Here is a 15,621-nt window from a genome sequence, read left to right as displayed (position 1 = left end):
AAGTGGACACAGTGCTGAACTACAAGCACAGATAATGAAACTTCTGTAGGAATTTCTTTTATTCTGTTGCACTCCGACTATCCGAATCTCAGGAAACTGAAAACCCTAAGTGTGTATGTGAAGGAGGAAGAATACTAATCGTGCAAATTGGTGTGTCAAATTGTATTTAAAGCACAGAGAATAAACACCTGAGTGAAAGAAGAAGGCAAGGATGTGGAGTGTCAGAGCTACATTTCTTATTTATTTCATGCCTAGAGCCCTTAATTAAACAGAGATGTATGGAACCTCTGTTTGATGAGTTGCATTGCTCCTTTGACTCTTTCTTGTCACTTGGTAAAAAATGCAACCGATGGAAGAGCAACAGTGGAAACAATGAAACCTCATTGCAAGTAGTACTCCCGTAGCTACAGAGATAGAGTGCTCTACAAAAAAAAGTATGAAACAAAAACTAAATGCAAAATGAAAGCAAAAGCAAGAAATACAATTACAAAAGGAAAGGACAGTAAAATAATGTTAAGATACAAATATAAAAAGGCAAAAGCAGTGTGCGTAATGCTACTGTCTCCTGTTTGATAATTAGAGATTGTTGCTGACAACACATACAAGGGGCAGGAGTTTGAAAGACGCATGCATTTACTGGAGGGTTAGAGTTATGCTGCATTATGGGAAATGCAGGATCCTTCAGGACGTTGCTGCTTCAAATGTGTCTCTTGTGAGTTCCCCAATTTAATGGAAATACAACACTACGTTGCTGGAATCCCCCTTAAACCTATTTTCGCTGACTTCCTGTTTGGACACTTGGAGCGTGAGGATATTTTGCTTGTTCTTAACGGAGCTAAATTATTTAGGTGCTCTTTCTATTCAAAGATACCAGATTGTAACCATGCACTCTACTTCTGTTGCTCCTCTTCTTTTCTGTTTTGGATGAGCGGTACAATGAAAACAAAGCTGTATTTTCTATTTTTAAAAAAGTGCTCTCCGTCCTCAATTCTTTCGAACACTTGAGTAGTCTTTCCAACACCCCCTAGGCCCGGACCCCAGAGCGCGAGCTTGCTTTGCGTCTGACGTCACTCCTGCTTTGCATAACCACCTGGTCTCGCGCAGTTGATTGGACCGCTCGCGGGATTTAATCTGCATCTTTTTTCTTCTTTTATGACCACCACGCTCCGTTTTCTTCAATCTGCTGCCGGACTCCTCGGTCACCCCCCCCCCACCCCCGCCCCGCCCCGCCCCGCCCGGGTCCATCCTTCATGAAGGGGAGCAGCCTGCCGCCGTTCAAACGTGGAGGGAAGGACACGGAGAGGGACGCTCACGCGGGGTTATTGTTAGTCCGGTGAAATCCACGGACTGGGCGCATTTCACCTCAGTGCTGGACCGAAAAAGGAGGCACAGTGTGTTTCATTCTTCAAGAACAGAGCCGGCTGGAAAGGTACGGATAATTTATTTATCACGTTTTTGCGCGAGCGAAGATATTTAAGTTCACGGCATCACGTTCTCGTTTCTTTGTGTTGTTTTAACCGTTAAGTAACGTTGCCTCAAAAATGACTCGTTTTGCTTGGGTAAGCTCGCACTCTTCTTTATTTTTTATTTGTGGGCGCTAATTTAACTAGACGTGCACGTTTGTTTTGGAGACAGACGCCCTCTTTGCAGTGTGTGGCAGGATGTGATGATGGATGTGTAACGCTAGCATGGCTCGGGTCCGTCGGGCGGTGACAGACTGTGGTTTCAACGCGCGTTTCACCCTCAAAACGCCATTTATTTTGGCTGTACAATGGTACAAGACTCGGCTGACACGGTCTCGGTTGTATGGGCTTCAATTTATTGACCGGCTTTGTGTGTTTCTCTCCGCGAGCTGCTCCACCGCTATTGTTCTGTGAGGCTAAACCGGGCCTTTGGCTAAACCTGGGAGAATTCAGCGTGCTTGTTCTCGGAGACAAATAACACTATTAAAGCGCCATTTGAGGTTTGGAAAAAAACACACCAGAATCTGTCAAAACCATTGTACCAAAGCGGGCTCCTGGGACCATCTAGGGGTCCTTGACAGGGGCCCAAACAACACGAGGAACTGTTTAATAATGTTGGTGTGGGGAATAAAATATACAAGAAGCATGTGTTTGACAGGAACTCCTGTTAATGTACCATCAACAACATCTCAGATGGGCTTAGTCAACGTTAATCATTTAAGGTTAGTTAATATATCAGCAGCATTGATGGATATGAAAGAGTCATTTTTGAAGTAGCTCACACCCAGGTCCTTCAGGTCCTTCTCTGTTGTCTCTTAACATCTCTGTTTTCATATTTGCATCCCTGCACACGGAGTGATCTCATTCTCCATCTGAGGAATACAGAGAGCTCAGAGGCAGCCTATCGGACGGCATCGTCTGCAGATCTCAGTGATAGAGGGATTACGTTTATCCTCCAGGTTTTGGGCTGAGAGCCTACATTACATAATCAGGGTGTTTTGGGGCTTTCTGGGTGTGGTGGGCAGCGACACTCTCTCTCTCTCTCTCTCTGGCTTTAGAAAGTTATTTGACATTCAGCAGGCACTCACTGGGGAGTGTGTAGCTTCCCGTGCTTATGGTGTGTGTGTGCGAGTGTGTGCGTGTGTGTGTGTGTGTGGATTTGTTGTTGCTGAGGAGTTTGTCACCTGAGTGTGAAGTCAAGTGTGAATGACACACTCTCATCTCCTCTGGCTAAGCTCCAAGAGCTCATTGCAGAGTCACTGATGCTGCGTTGCCCTGAATTTGAAGGACTGGAGTGTCGTCTGATGCCCTCTGCTTTTCACCAGCCCAATGGTGCGTTGAGGTGAACCTCGTTAATGAATAAAGTTGGGAAATATCATGTGACCATGTTATATTTGTCAGGCATTTGCACTTAGTTGGTTATCAGATGCGGTTCGCCAGTCAACCACATGTTCAAGTGAAATCTTCTTCTACTTGCACATTTAGCTCCTTTAACTCTAGTGTTTTGTTGAGATGATCTTTACTATGATATTGTTTGGAGCGCTACAGAAAACGTATGTATCATCCAAAAATATATCCTTTTAAATACTTTCCCCCCCAATATGTAGAAAAACATGTTGAAGTGGTAACAACAAAGTCATTTACCAACAGAGCTATGTACAGTATGTTATTCTACATCATGACGCATATGTTTGGGGTTAATTTGGGTCCAAAGAGGTCTAACTTCCTCTTAGACCTCTTGTGGGATTTGGGAGAGGAAGTCCTAAGAAGGAAGTACCGTCGACACCAATCAGAGATGTGGAACAAATGAACCTCCATCGATAGCCGGTGTTTCTGAGACCCCAAACTGAAGTTAATGAGACGCGTCATCAGTTCGGAACCGTTAATTCTGGCTTCCCTTTTGATGCTAGACGGGTTCTGTGAGAGACCAACACACTTCCAGCCTCTGCATTGGGACACGGCCCATGTTTTCATGCACAGCCACTTCCGCTGTCAACACCCCCGTCTCCCCTTCCTCTTCCTGAAGGCCAAAGCAAAGCAGAAGAGGAGCTCAAAAATAGTTCTCTCATTTCACTGCATCCTGTAACCTTGTGAGAAGTCTCGAGGGATCAGATAAAGTGGTCTTAAAAAGAGGAAAGTGCAAGCATTATGCAAAGAAGGTTTTTAATCATGATTAGATTGTATTTGCTAAATCACAAACGTTCATTCTTTTTTTTTTTGTCGGTTAGCTCGCTGGGTCGCATCAAGTTCATTGTATGTCGGCTCTTTCAGTCTTGTGAACTTCAGCTTGCCTACTTTTATGTCTGAGGCAGGTCTTAAGGGGCTTTTTTCCGGCATGAGAGAAATACAGGTGGTTGACATTGTAACATTTGTGGTAGTGTGACTGTTTAAAGTGCCACACATTGGGAAGCAAACCAGGACTGATGACTGAGTGAAATACCTGTTCTGTGTCTTCACTGAAATGCCTTCAACACCCCGGGTGCTTTCTTCTCAACTCCTTGAGCGCTTGCCTCACGCTTGGAAAGCTATCAGACTTCAGCAACCTCAGCCAGCTTGCCAAAAAGTAGATTTTTATCTGAGCCGACAGGTCTGTGAACAAACACTAGCTGCTACCGTCTGTAGTGTCTGCTTCTTAAACGGTGTGATCTGCTGTTGGATTAATACATCTGAGGGCTGTTTATGCAGCTTAGCGTGGGTTCATGTGCAACAGCTGCGAGAGGTTATAATGGTTGTGGATGCCGGGGTCAAGGGTTCAAATCTATTCTCCACTGTGATCTGACTGAATGTACACACGGATCACTCTCTGCCTCATCAACAAGCTTCAGTGCTTTGGGATTTCTAGAGTCGCTATGGAGAAGACCTTAAAGCTAGAGAAGTATAAAAAACGACTTTATTTCAATTAAAAGGGGATAAAGGACGGTCAGTTTCTTTCTCCAGCCCATATACATTTAGGCATACAGTATTTTCAAAATCAATTCATCTGCTGATTAATTTATCAACTAAATGTTTGGTCCATAAAATGCCACAGAATCATGCCTGACCTGCAAGTGCTGCTCTATGTTGGTATTTACAGCATGAAATGTGTCACTTTTTAATGCCATGATCCAGCAGTGACATGTATGGGGCTACAGCTGCAGATGGAAAGTACAGATTAACCCGTGACCGACTAGCAGTCCTTAATGATGGTTCATAAAACAGCCGTCACAAGAATTGATTCAGCAATTAAATCAAGAAATTGATAGTTTGCTCTGTACAACTTCTGAGAGCTTGAGTTGACACATTTCAACGTGACCAACAATCCCAAACTCCCCTGGAGAAGCTGGAACAAGTAAATGTGCATACTTGAACTCAATTGGTTATTGCTGTTGATTGACTAATCGCTTCAGGTCTTGTTCGGTTGGTGAATTTCTAAAAGCGATCATCTGTGCCACAGGGACATTGGCGCTTTTCAACTCACTCAAAAATCCGGGCAGCTGAATGGAAAGCACAGACTCTTGTGCAGCGCAGAGCATCTGCTTGGAAGTCAGCTGCTTTTTTTTTTTCTTTTTTTTTACAGCCGTGTCGGACTCGGGGCCCACTCCCATGGAAATTCTATCCAAAACTCCCGCCAGCTTTACTGCATCGGTTTGGGATGAAATCTGGGGTTAAACTTAATTTCATCATCCAGCCTTACGGTTTCCTACGTAACTGCTGTGTCGCTCTTGGCTTTGACTCTCGCCGCTGTGGTTTGGAGGCTGGCGCTCTCCTGACCATTAGGATGAAGTGGTGGATGCTGGCGTTGCACTTTTTTGTTTTAGGCACTCCTTCTGTCTGGGACTGTGAAGCCGGGCTCGGTGCACTGTAATTATCTTCAGAGTAGTTCAGCACTTTCGTAGTCTGTTAGCTCACTTTGGTAGCCTTGAACGCCATCCCAAAGACATTCAGCTGTGCCGTGTCGATACAGCGTGTTTTTTTTGCCTGTGCATTTAGTGTTTACACTGCTACATACTGCAGCATTATATAGATGGTTTATATTTGCAGCTAACACGAGAAATAAGTGTAGATGATGGGAAAACCTGTGCCTATGTAAGAGAGGGGGCTTAAGTATAAAGTACCAGGGCGATGTTTTCTTAAGCTCCTTGTTCTGCGTGTAGCAGCTGTCTACTGATCAAAGCTGTGTGTTTGGACCACTTTAGTTATTGATCCAGCTCAGTCTTGCTGTAAGGGTGTGTTTGTTTGTGTGGAGTCGGCTGGCCGTATCACGTTATCACCCTCTGCCTCGTGATATGCAAGAGAAAGTCTCTCCCGTGTGTATTCAGTAATGGGTTTGTGTATGTGTGTGTGTGTGTGTGTGTGTGTGTGTGTGCTTCGTACAGTGCAGGGGTGTGACTGTTAGAGAGGTGTGGGATCACCGTCCAGCTGGCCTCAGCTGACCCTGCCCACTCAGAGACCCGGTAACTGATCTGGCCCCCGGGCTCTCCAGCAGTATATTGACTATCTGCCTGGCTTTCTCTCTGTAGCCAGTTGGCCGGTGCACCGGCGAGTAGCCGCACGGCTGGCTTTAGGGCGGCAAAACTGATGTCAGTGCTGGCTTCTATCATCCTTGACAGAATCTCTTAATTTAGTCATTTTTCATGCTGTCAAAAGCTCTTAATACAAAATAATGAAGTGATGTTGGGTAGCTTTTCTTCTGCAGCCCCCCTCCTTCTACTTTTATTAGTTTGTTGACATTGGAAAGCAAACAGGAAATGGAAAGAGAGGAGATAACGTGGGCCAAAGGTTCATGGTGGGATGCTGGTATGAGTTTTATCCTGCAGCATGCCTGGTCTAGATCTACTTTATAGCCATGGCTTCGTCCTATAACTCCCTCCCTCCCTCCCTTTTTATTTCCCATCCACTTCTAGCGACCTTTCCACAAATTTCTACCACACATGCTCTTTTTAAATGAGGTTAAACTTGACTTTTGTGAATTATTCACTGTTGGTCATTTTAACATTTAAAACTGACTTCACTGATCTAAAAAAAAAAATGAGAGCGTGAGCAAAAGCAAGCCTGACCCAAAACTGATGCTTTATGTCACAGCATGAACATGTTACAACAGTTTGTTAATGCCAATCATGTAGCGGTGACTGCTGTGGGCCTACAGCTGCAGACATGGATCGACGGTCCTTAATGGACATAGGTTGAACGTGCACTCAGTTTTGTGATGTACATGTGATCGACTGCATGCGTCATCCATCCGTCCCTCGTTCACCCTGCAGCCTCGTCGGTGCCCCTGGGTTCTTTTGGGTGAAGTTACCCGCGCCAGCTGCTCCCCACGTCCCGTTGCACCAGTTAATCCCCCCCCCCCCCCCCCCCCACTGCCCTCGGCACCATGCCTGAGGGGGTTACATGGTGCACGGTGCAGACAATAGGGCTGCTCTCTGCCCCCCCCCCCCCCCCATGGTACCCTAATGGTATTCTCAGTTATGCATGCAAACACTTGCGATGATCATGGTGAGCGGGTTGTTGTTGTTGTTTTTGACCAGATCTGATTACATATACTCACTCCTCCCCCCCCCCCCCCCCTGGCTGATGATGTCACCCTGTCCCGGTGGCAGCAGGGACCGTCTCGGTGCTTCTTTTTTTTTTGAGAAGAGTGCCAGGTTTGTAACAGATTGTGACGTGTTTCCCTGCAGCCTTTCAGAGCACTTGGCTGCCAGCAGCCTCTAGTCCGTCCCGTTTTCACTGCCACTCCCTTAAAGGCTCACTGGCGTCGTCCATTTAACTTGCAGTCACACATAACCACCTGCTCCTAATGGCCTTATTGAGTAGCTTACAGTCACTTAGCACATGTTAGTGTCCCGTGTGGAATTAATTAGAATAAGCTACATGCTTAACGGCAAGCCCAACCCCCCACTGATGAAAGTGGTTTTTTTTTCTGCTACGGGCATTGGCTTTGTTGTCAAAGCTAACATCTTGTCAGTTGTTTTTTTTCTTCTGATTTTTTTATTCATATCTGTGCATTAAACGGAAGATTATAATACTATGCGCTTCCTATAGAACTCTAATTTCCTCCACTAATCTAATTAAAGGTACAGCTATAAGCCATATCACCTTATCATTAATGACGTTATGTCTGTCACTCTTCAACAAAGGCTGCGTTTGTTAATGAAAACATGTTTGTTTGTTTGTGTAACTGCAGATCTTGAGTGTGCCAACATGTTGTTGGAGTCATTATCATTTTATTTGTGGTTGTTGGTGGTTTTTGGGCATAAGACGGTGTCGTCGTTTTGTTTTGGGTGTTGGACTCGAAATGTTAAAGCTGGAGCTAGTAGCTTGATCAGATCATAGCTGTGCTCGGCTGACTCTATTCTCTGGATATAGTTTTGCTGTAACACAGCAGGGATTCATGACAAAGAGATGCTTTTAAAGAATGCAATCTGTAGACCATGAAGTCGTTTTATTCAGAACAAGCGTTCGTCAGTGCGATTGCGGTCTCGGGTTGAAATGCTTGTCAACTGTTGCACACAGTCTTGTTATTTTGACAGACGGAAGAGGAGACAGATGGTAAAACCATTGAGGGCTCATGCGTTTCTTTGTCGAGAGATAACGAGGTGCATGGAGTGCCATTCATCTTCTTGAACACGATACAAACTCTTCTGAAAGCTGTAAGATGGTGCACCTTCGTTAAGGGTTCTGTTTCCTTGTCTTTTTTTTTATCCTGGGGTTCAATATATTTGTGTGTGTGTTTACTAACCCTACAGCTGCTTTAATTGGTTTATTGTAAAACATACATGCTTTGGGTGGTTTAATGTTCTTATGTTGCATGAATGCGTCCTTCACTCTACAGGATGTTGAGAATAGAAGTCGGAAACAACAGCAAATGATCCACCACACATCATTGGAAAGCGGGTTATATAGTTGCGTGTTTTTAAAAATGGCCTGCATAGCAGAACCAATCCAAATTCTGTCAGATGGTCCCGAATGTTGGGGTGGGGGGTGACATGCGGAAGTCACGTTCTCGTAAACACCGTCGTAGCAGCAGAACAGACGTGGCTGCAGCTGCTCTGCTAACGTGCTACAGTTCACTCACTTTTGCTGCTGTTTTAAAGTTAATGAAATATAAAAAATGATCTCGGAGCTCTATTTCTTGCGGTCGCGGGTTGTTGTTTTTTGAATACCCTTGACAAAGGTGCTCCGAGGAACCAGGGCCCGCAGTAGCTCTCGTTGTCCCTCCACCAGGAGCAGTGCAGCTGGCGGGATCTTTACTAAATGGATTGTGCAGACAGTACGAGTTTCTGCGGTTTTGTTTTAATGAGACGGTGCTGATAGACTGGGAAAGAATAACCGCGTCTCCTTACTTCATCATCCCACAGTGGCCCTCAAGTAGTGGTGGTGTTTTTGTTTCTCTGTGTGTTCTCGCCTGTCGGCGGCCTACTGAGGAATGCATCTAGCGTGTAATGATGGGTGTTGTAATGTTGACAGTTGTCTCTGTGGTAGAACAGGTGCAGTGATGTCGGGTTAAATGTTCCCGACAGCTGAACTTTGTTTATTTTCAAGGACGATCTCTTTTCTGTTTTGACAGTTTATAGCTGTACTATAATGCACACGTCTGGGACGACTATACGTTTGGTCGACGACAACGGAGGCAATACCCAAAAAGATACCCATGTCGTATTACTACTAGATCATCTGTGTCCTGAGTCGACAGAAATTCCTTGCATCTATAAAAAACTTCTGTGTGAACACACATGTGCTCTTCACAGCAGCAGGGCACTGTGCCAGAAGTCAATAGTCCCATGGCTGTGTTGCACGTACACTGATGGTAGCTGACAAGCTACAGCATCCTTCATTCACTTGATGTTTATTGGTTGTTTCTAACCTGGTGCAAGCTGTCAGCAGCATTTTTAGATTTTCTTTTTGTTGATCAAGTTACTGCAGAGAAGACAGGTTTTTCCAAAACCGGGAGCGTTCAGCATGAAGATAGATATTGTTCACAATCTGCCTCATGAAGGCTAAATACATTACTGTTTGCAAATGCATTTAACCAAACCAGGTCCAGACCTCAATTAATCACTTCCTGTTACTGCAGCTCTGCAGCATTTTCTAACCGCTGTCGAAATGCTTTAAATAGCCACAGTTTAAATTCAATAAATCCTTTTTATTATATTTTATTCTCTGTTCTGTTGCAAATAGAAAAACTAGGTTTGACCGCGGTGTTAATGGTGGAAGAAAAGAGAAAAAACTTTTTTCTTGATAACATAGTGGCAGGACAGGGTTGAGTAGAGAGCGTCTGGTGATGTGGCCAAAATCACAGATCTGAATTCCAGTTTAACAAAATCTACAGTCTACTTAGTCCTCACATTACTGTTGGCCTAACTTTGATATTGATGCCCCCAGGAATCATATTATCCATGACAAAGCATTTCTTCTTGTTTACCCAGTTCGAGAAACAACGGCAGGGCCAGGGAATGCCGTTTTGTTTTTGGAGGAGAGCAGGTTTGAATCCCATTTTAGCAAAATCAGAGCAGTGAGATGACTGTATGTCTAACTTTGGTGTAGATGCGCACTAAATGATGTCTGAGCTGCATCTCTAGCTAAAATAGGACAATGTTGTATCTAAGCCTCCTAAAACTACACTGTCCTCTACCTTTCTGGCCACGGAGCACACAGTGCGTGCTTGTGTCGTGCTTTGGATGATGCATTCCTTCACCTAACCTGCTTTTAACTGACCTCATTACTCCAAACTGGAGAAGTCACAAGATGTGCCACAGATGTAGGGCGATGTGCGTGCGTGCGTGTCTGTCCGACCTTCCAAGGGATATGTACCATGTTTGTGTGAGGGAGAGAGTGTGCAGCGATGGCGGCACCTATTCAGCAGTATGCGCTGTAGAGCTTCATATTCACAAACTCGGCTCACACGCACTCTGCCTTTCCTGTCAGCATGCTCTGAGACGTATGCGTGCTCCAACAGCAGATTGAATTTCTCTGTTGTCACTCCGTGTGTGTGCGCTAAACACTTGGTGATGCAGCAGAAACGGCTGTAGCACCTTGTATGGTCAGATGGAGAAATGGGAGGCTGTGTATGTAAAAGTCCGCTGCTTTGAGTCAAATCTAGGGCTGCAACTAACGATTATTTTAATAATCGATTAATCTGTCGATTATTTGTTCGATTAATCGATGAATCGGATTTTTAAAAAAAAGCATTAGTTTCTAACCCTTTTTTCAAAAACAGAACTGACAAAACAACAAATTCACAGTGCAAAAAAATCTTCAGAAAGTGCACAAACAGGTTGCTCGAACATCCCTGAGCTGTTAAAGTAATAATTTAAAAAAATTAATGGACTAATATCAGGAGTGAGGTTCAGCGGGTTACCCACGCCTCTCGGCCAAGGGTAGACACACGCTGATCCACTCGGTGTGGCGCGCGTGCAGCCCCGGACATCTAAGGGCATCACAGACCTGTTAATGCTTAATCTCGTGGCTGAACGCCACTCGTCCCTCTGAGAAGCTGGACGCCGACCACACGGGGCCACGTAACTAGTTAGCATGCCGGAGTCTCGTTCGTTATCGGAATTAACCAGACAAATCGCTCCACCGACTAAGAACGGCCATGCACCACCACCCACAGAATCCAGAAAGAGCATCAATCTGTCAATCCTTTCCGTGTCCGGGCCGGGTGAGGTTCCCCCGGCCGTCCCTCTTAATCATGGCCCCAGTTCAGAGAAAAACCCACAAAATAGAACCTGTAGCCACACTGGTCATAAAAGAGTCCACGCTTATTCCTGATGTTCACGTTTATTATTGTCCTCTCATGGAACACCGGGAAAACTAGAGACACAAAACAGCTTCATGTACAAACAACAAAGAAACAAATACTCTTGTCTCTCATCACCTACAAGTATAACAGCACTTTAATGAGTGAACTGAATACACGTCACCGTGTTCTGGTAGACCAGCAGTAGAATAACACGGGGAAGAAAAAGTTCGCTGTTTTCTCCCGCCATTTCTCATCTTTCTGAGCTCCGCTTAACTTCCGGTTTAATGGTCACGTTACAAAAACAAAAGCTCGTCTATCATAAGTAAAACAACGGCACGGTTACGAGTTAAACACAAGGTACCCAAAATGGCAGTAAATGTAATTATTATAATTGCAGAAATAAACTAAAAATAATACAAATCGCGTAAATCAACTTCCGGTGTTGTCACGGCAACGTTTATACGCCGGTCAGCGTCAGCTACAGAACCGGAGTCCTGTTCCGTTATTCCGAGCTGCTGTGAACACTCAAACATCTCCGCGACTTATTGAGTGGCGTAATAATCGCGCGACACAACGAATCGATAATGAAATTCGTTGCCAACTCTTTTGATAATCGATTTTTATCGATTTTATCGATTCGTTGTTGCAGCCCTAGTCAAATCACCGTCCCACTTTTAACATAAAGTTTTTAGATGTGCCGTTGAAGACTGGTTCCGTGTGTGTGGTAGTCAGGGATTGGAGTGAGCAGTTTTCCCTGCATCTGATCGAACGCTTGAGCCCAGCGTTAGGAAAGCTCCCCTCCCGTTCCCCAAACCTCTTGTTTTGCTCTTCATTCCACTGCATTAACAGACCACCCGCTTCCTCTTTAGCCCTTTCATTCACATACATGTGTGTCCACACTCTTCTTCCTGCGTACATGCCTCGAACACACACCAGAGGAAAGTTAATGAGCAAACCGGCGGATGGGCTTCATATGTTAACACTTTCATACTCCACACAGTCTGCTGAACCCTCCCAGACCTGTAACTATGGTCAAGTTCACCAGGCCAGCGTTGGTTTGTTATTTGAATGTCCAAAGGAGCGGTTCTAGTACAGAGATGAATCAAGTGTGGCTGTGGAATTGAAAGAATGCAGGAAGTGGAGAGCTGCATAATTCCCGTTTTCATTCTTTTTTTTCGTTCTTTTTTTGTCTGCTTGCATGTGCATTTTTCACATCATGCACACTTTCCTCCTACACATTCTTTGCTCACTCTCCTCACACACACTGCCCCATCTGATGATCTCTCTCACACACACACACACACACACACACACACACACACACACACACACACACACACACACACACACACACACACACACACACACACACACACACACATTCATTGGACTCCCTATGACCCTTTTTACCACCGTGTCACACACACACACGCGCACACGGACACACACACACGGACAGCTGCCACTGTGTAGCCCTGAGGAGTCTTGAAGAAGTCTGCAGAGCTGGAATGTGGATGGGCAGGATGTGCTCTTGATACCGATGCTGCTTTAGCCATTCCCTTTCTGCCATTAATCATCTTGGAGCAGATGCAGCATTGACACGAATCTTGAAGTAGAAACCCAACATCAGGCCACTGAAATGGCTCGTTTGATATCCAAAATAGGGCTTCTACTAAACATGGTTTTATTTATCAGCTCATCTGACGATATTTATTTGATTTCTATTAATTGTTTGGATTGACGGATGTCAGATTGTGGGAAATCACTGTTTTGTCTGACTCAGTCTAAAACCCAAAAGGGACAGTGTGTACTATATACTTAAGGATATTTCTTAGTTTAGCTTGAAAGGATTTACCGATTATCAAAATAGTTCATTTCGATTATTTATCTGTTGATTGGCTAATTTGTTTTTGCAAAAAGGCACCATTAGGTGCATTAGACCTTATGTTCAGACAATCAATCTGTTACAGTCCCGTTTAAACGTCTCTTTGCTGTTTTGTAATCAATCACAGTATTGTGACAGCAGTCTACAGATGACCTTAAGCCCCAGCATCAGTATCAACAGCCCCTCTCATCCGCCACCTCCTCCAGCAGTCTGCACAATGCATTCCAAACCCCTGCCGTGCTCTCAACACGGCTAAATCCCCCTTCTGCTTCTATTAGACACAGTATTAAAAATGACCCATTTCGTCAGGCACCACTTCTAATGTCTGAACGGACGGAGGGCGAAACCGAGAGACGGGGTACGATAGATTTAATTGAACTGCCTGAGAGGTCGGGAGTAAGACTTAACGGCGCACAAGGCCGCATCTCTTTACGAGAAGAAGTGGAATGTAAATACCAGCGGGCCCTTTCTGTGTCGAGACGGCCTCCCTCTAACAATCGGACAAAGTGAAGGCTGCATTTACAGATGCTCGGTCTAGATGTATAGTGCTGCAGTTTTTTTTTGTCTTCATCAGAATACTTGAAACGCATTGTATTTGTCATCAGGGGTGTTTGAGCTAATTGTGATATTAGCCCTGTGGAGCTGGCGAGAAGGAAGGCCTGCTGTGTCCTCAATGTGCTTTTTTTAAAATCTCCGTGAACTGGGATTTGTTATGCAAATGTGGACTGAAAGAGTGGCTGACAATAGAGGCGTTCTTGCATTGCATCAAAATGCATGAGGCTGTTCATCTTGACCAGGCAGACCTCTTTTTGTCACTGTGCAGTCATAAAATCCGGATCTCTGACTCAACATGTTTTCAGCTAAGTGTCGGGAACAGCTTGAAGAATCCCCAAACTGTCTATAGCATCGGTGTCAGATGTGGTCTGATGGATGGGAAAACGAGCACCAGCTCTGCAGAGCGGCCTGGCTGCAATTCGGTAAAACATCCCATATCTGTGCGTGCATGAGTGTGTGTGTGTGGATGGGATTTTAATGATCCGGTCACATCCCCTCCGCGCTGCGTCACACACTGTCAGCTGGTTAGAGATGATGCCTTCACTTGCACAGAAGGGGAGGTCACCCCATGAGGAATGTGATTTCATTCTGCTATCTGCTAAGCCGCTGGCATTAGTAGCTGCACTGGCAAAGCGATGCCACACACTCACGTCACAGTGCCGGTCAAATTCCCCCGTCTCACCGCTCTTTCCGTGTGGAGCAGCTTCTTCCTGTTTTTGAATGAACTGGGTGGCTTTTATTGACAAGTAGAGTCACCACCTCAAAGAGCGAGTTTGACCTGATGTTAAGCAAACATGCCAACCCATCCAGATTAAAATGTGGACATACCTCGCTAACCCCCTTCTCTAGGTTCCCAATTTGCTAATGGCTTCCAAACCTTCCCATTCATATAAATGAGGCGATGACAATGGATTTGATTTGCGCAACACTGTCCCAAAAGCTCTGCACATTACCTAATTGACAGTCATTTAAGTCTTTTCCAAAAGAAGGGACAATCCAAACTTTGAGGTTACTCTCCACCGCTCGGCTTCCTTTCTGTGGGAGATTTGTAACCACAGAGACCGGAGTAGAACAAAGACAACAGATGGCAGCGGGAGGGAAAACTGTTTTAAAGGCCAGCACGGAGTCCAGGTTGTAACTTTTCCATGGCTGAACCGAAGGGTAGGACTTCATTATTTTATACAAGAGATGAGCAGGTTTACAGTTGCTTTATGTGCAGGTGAGGGTGGTGAATGTGGGGAGGTGCGTTCAGTGGTTATCAGCACTGAACTGGCCAAACCAGTTATTTTAAAACATTTGTCTTTTGTTTGAAGAAGCATTGTTGTTTCTTTGCTAACCCAGGGGCGCATTGATACCGAAGGGTGAAGACGTACAGAGACCCTTTTACCTCCCGAGCAGGAGTGTGTCTGGGAGGAAGGGGCCACAGTATTGTGTTACCTCTGATGTTAATGTGTAACTGGCGAGGAAGCAAATGTGGCCTGACCTTTGGACAACAATAAGTGCTGCTGCTTCTTTAGAAAGACTCGATTCTAAAACGTCTGTTGGAAATGTGTCAGTTGGAGATGAATACGAATGCTTTCTCCGTCCGAAAGGCAAATCTAAGCTGTGGGGCTGTATAAATGCACTCAGTACCTCGTGTCTGTGGAAAACTTTGCTCATTGGAACTGGTCCTTTTTCCAAGATGTTTTTTTTTTTTTTAGTTGTCTGGCTTTAATGGCGTTATCATAAATCGTCTACGGCCATGACCTTATTAGTTTGCGCTGAGAGGGAAGAGTCTGCTCTCGCTCTGAATTGCTGCCATGGTTAGTTCATTGTTATCATTACTCATGCCTTTCTAGCCGAGTAGGAAGAACCTATTCTCAGTTCACCTTTTTCTCTTCTATAAGCTTTCGTTTTGTTCCACTACTCTGTGATATTCTGGTTTGTCTTTGCTCTTTTTTTCTCTATCCCTCTTGGTCTGTTTTTATTCAGTCCACCTCTTGCACAGCTTGTTTCCT

The 15,621-nt window shown here is 44.9% G+C and overlaps 1 protein-coding gene across 1 annotated transcript in view; it reads left to right on the top strand.

Annotated features, from left to right (window-relative positions):
- Nucleotides 1-1,292: 1,292 nt before the first annotated feature.
- Nucleotides 1,293-15,621, top strand: part of prr36a (proline rich 36a) — a gene marked incomplete at its 3' end in the record, with an annotated part of 28,708 nt that continues 14,379 nt past the window's right edge. The window contains exon 1 of the mRNA XM_079160239.1: nt 1,293-1,429. The remainder of the gene's footprint in view (nt 1,430-15,621) is intronic.

The sequence above is a fragment of the Pholis gunnellus genome, assembly GCF_910591455.1.
Source record: "Pholis gunnellus genome assembly, chromosome: 5".
In the NCBI taxonomy this organism is placed as follows: domain Eukaryota; kingdom Metazoa; phylum Chordata; class Actinopteri; order Perciformes; family Pholidae; genus Pholis; species Pholis gunnellus.
The sequence above is the reverse complement of the archived record's forward strand: the minus strand, read 5'-3'. Positions and strand labels throughout refer to the sequence as shown.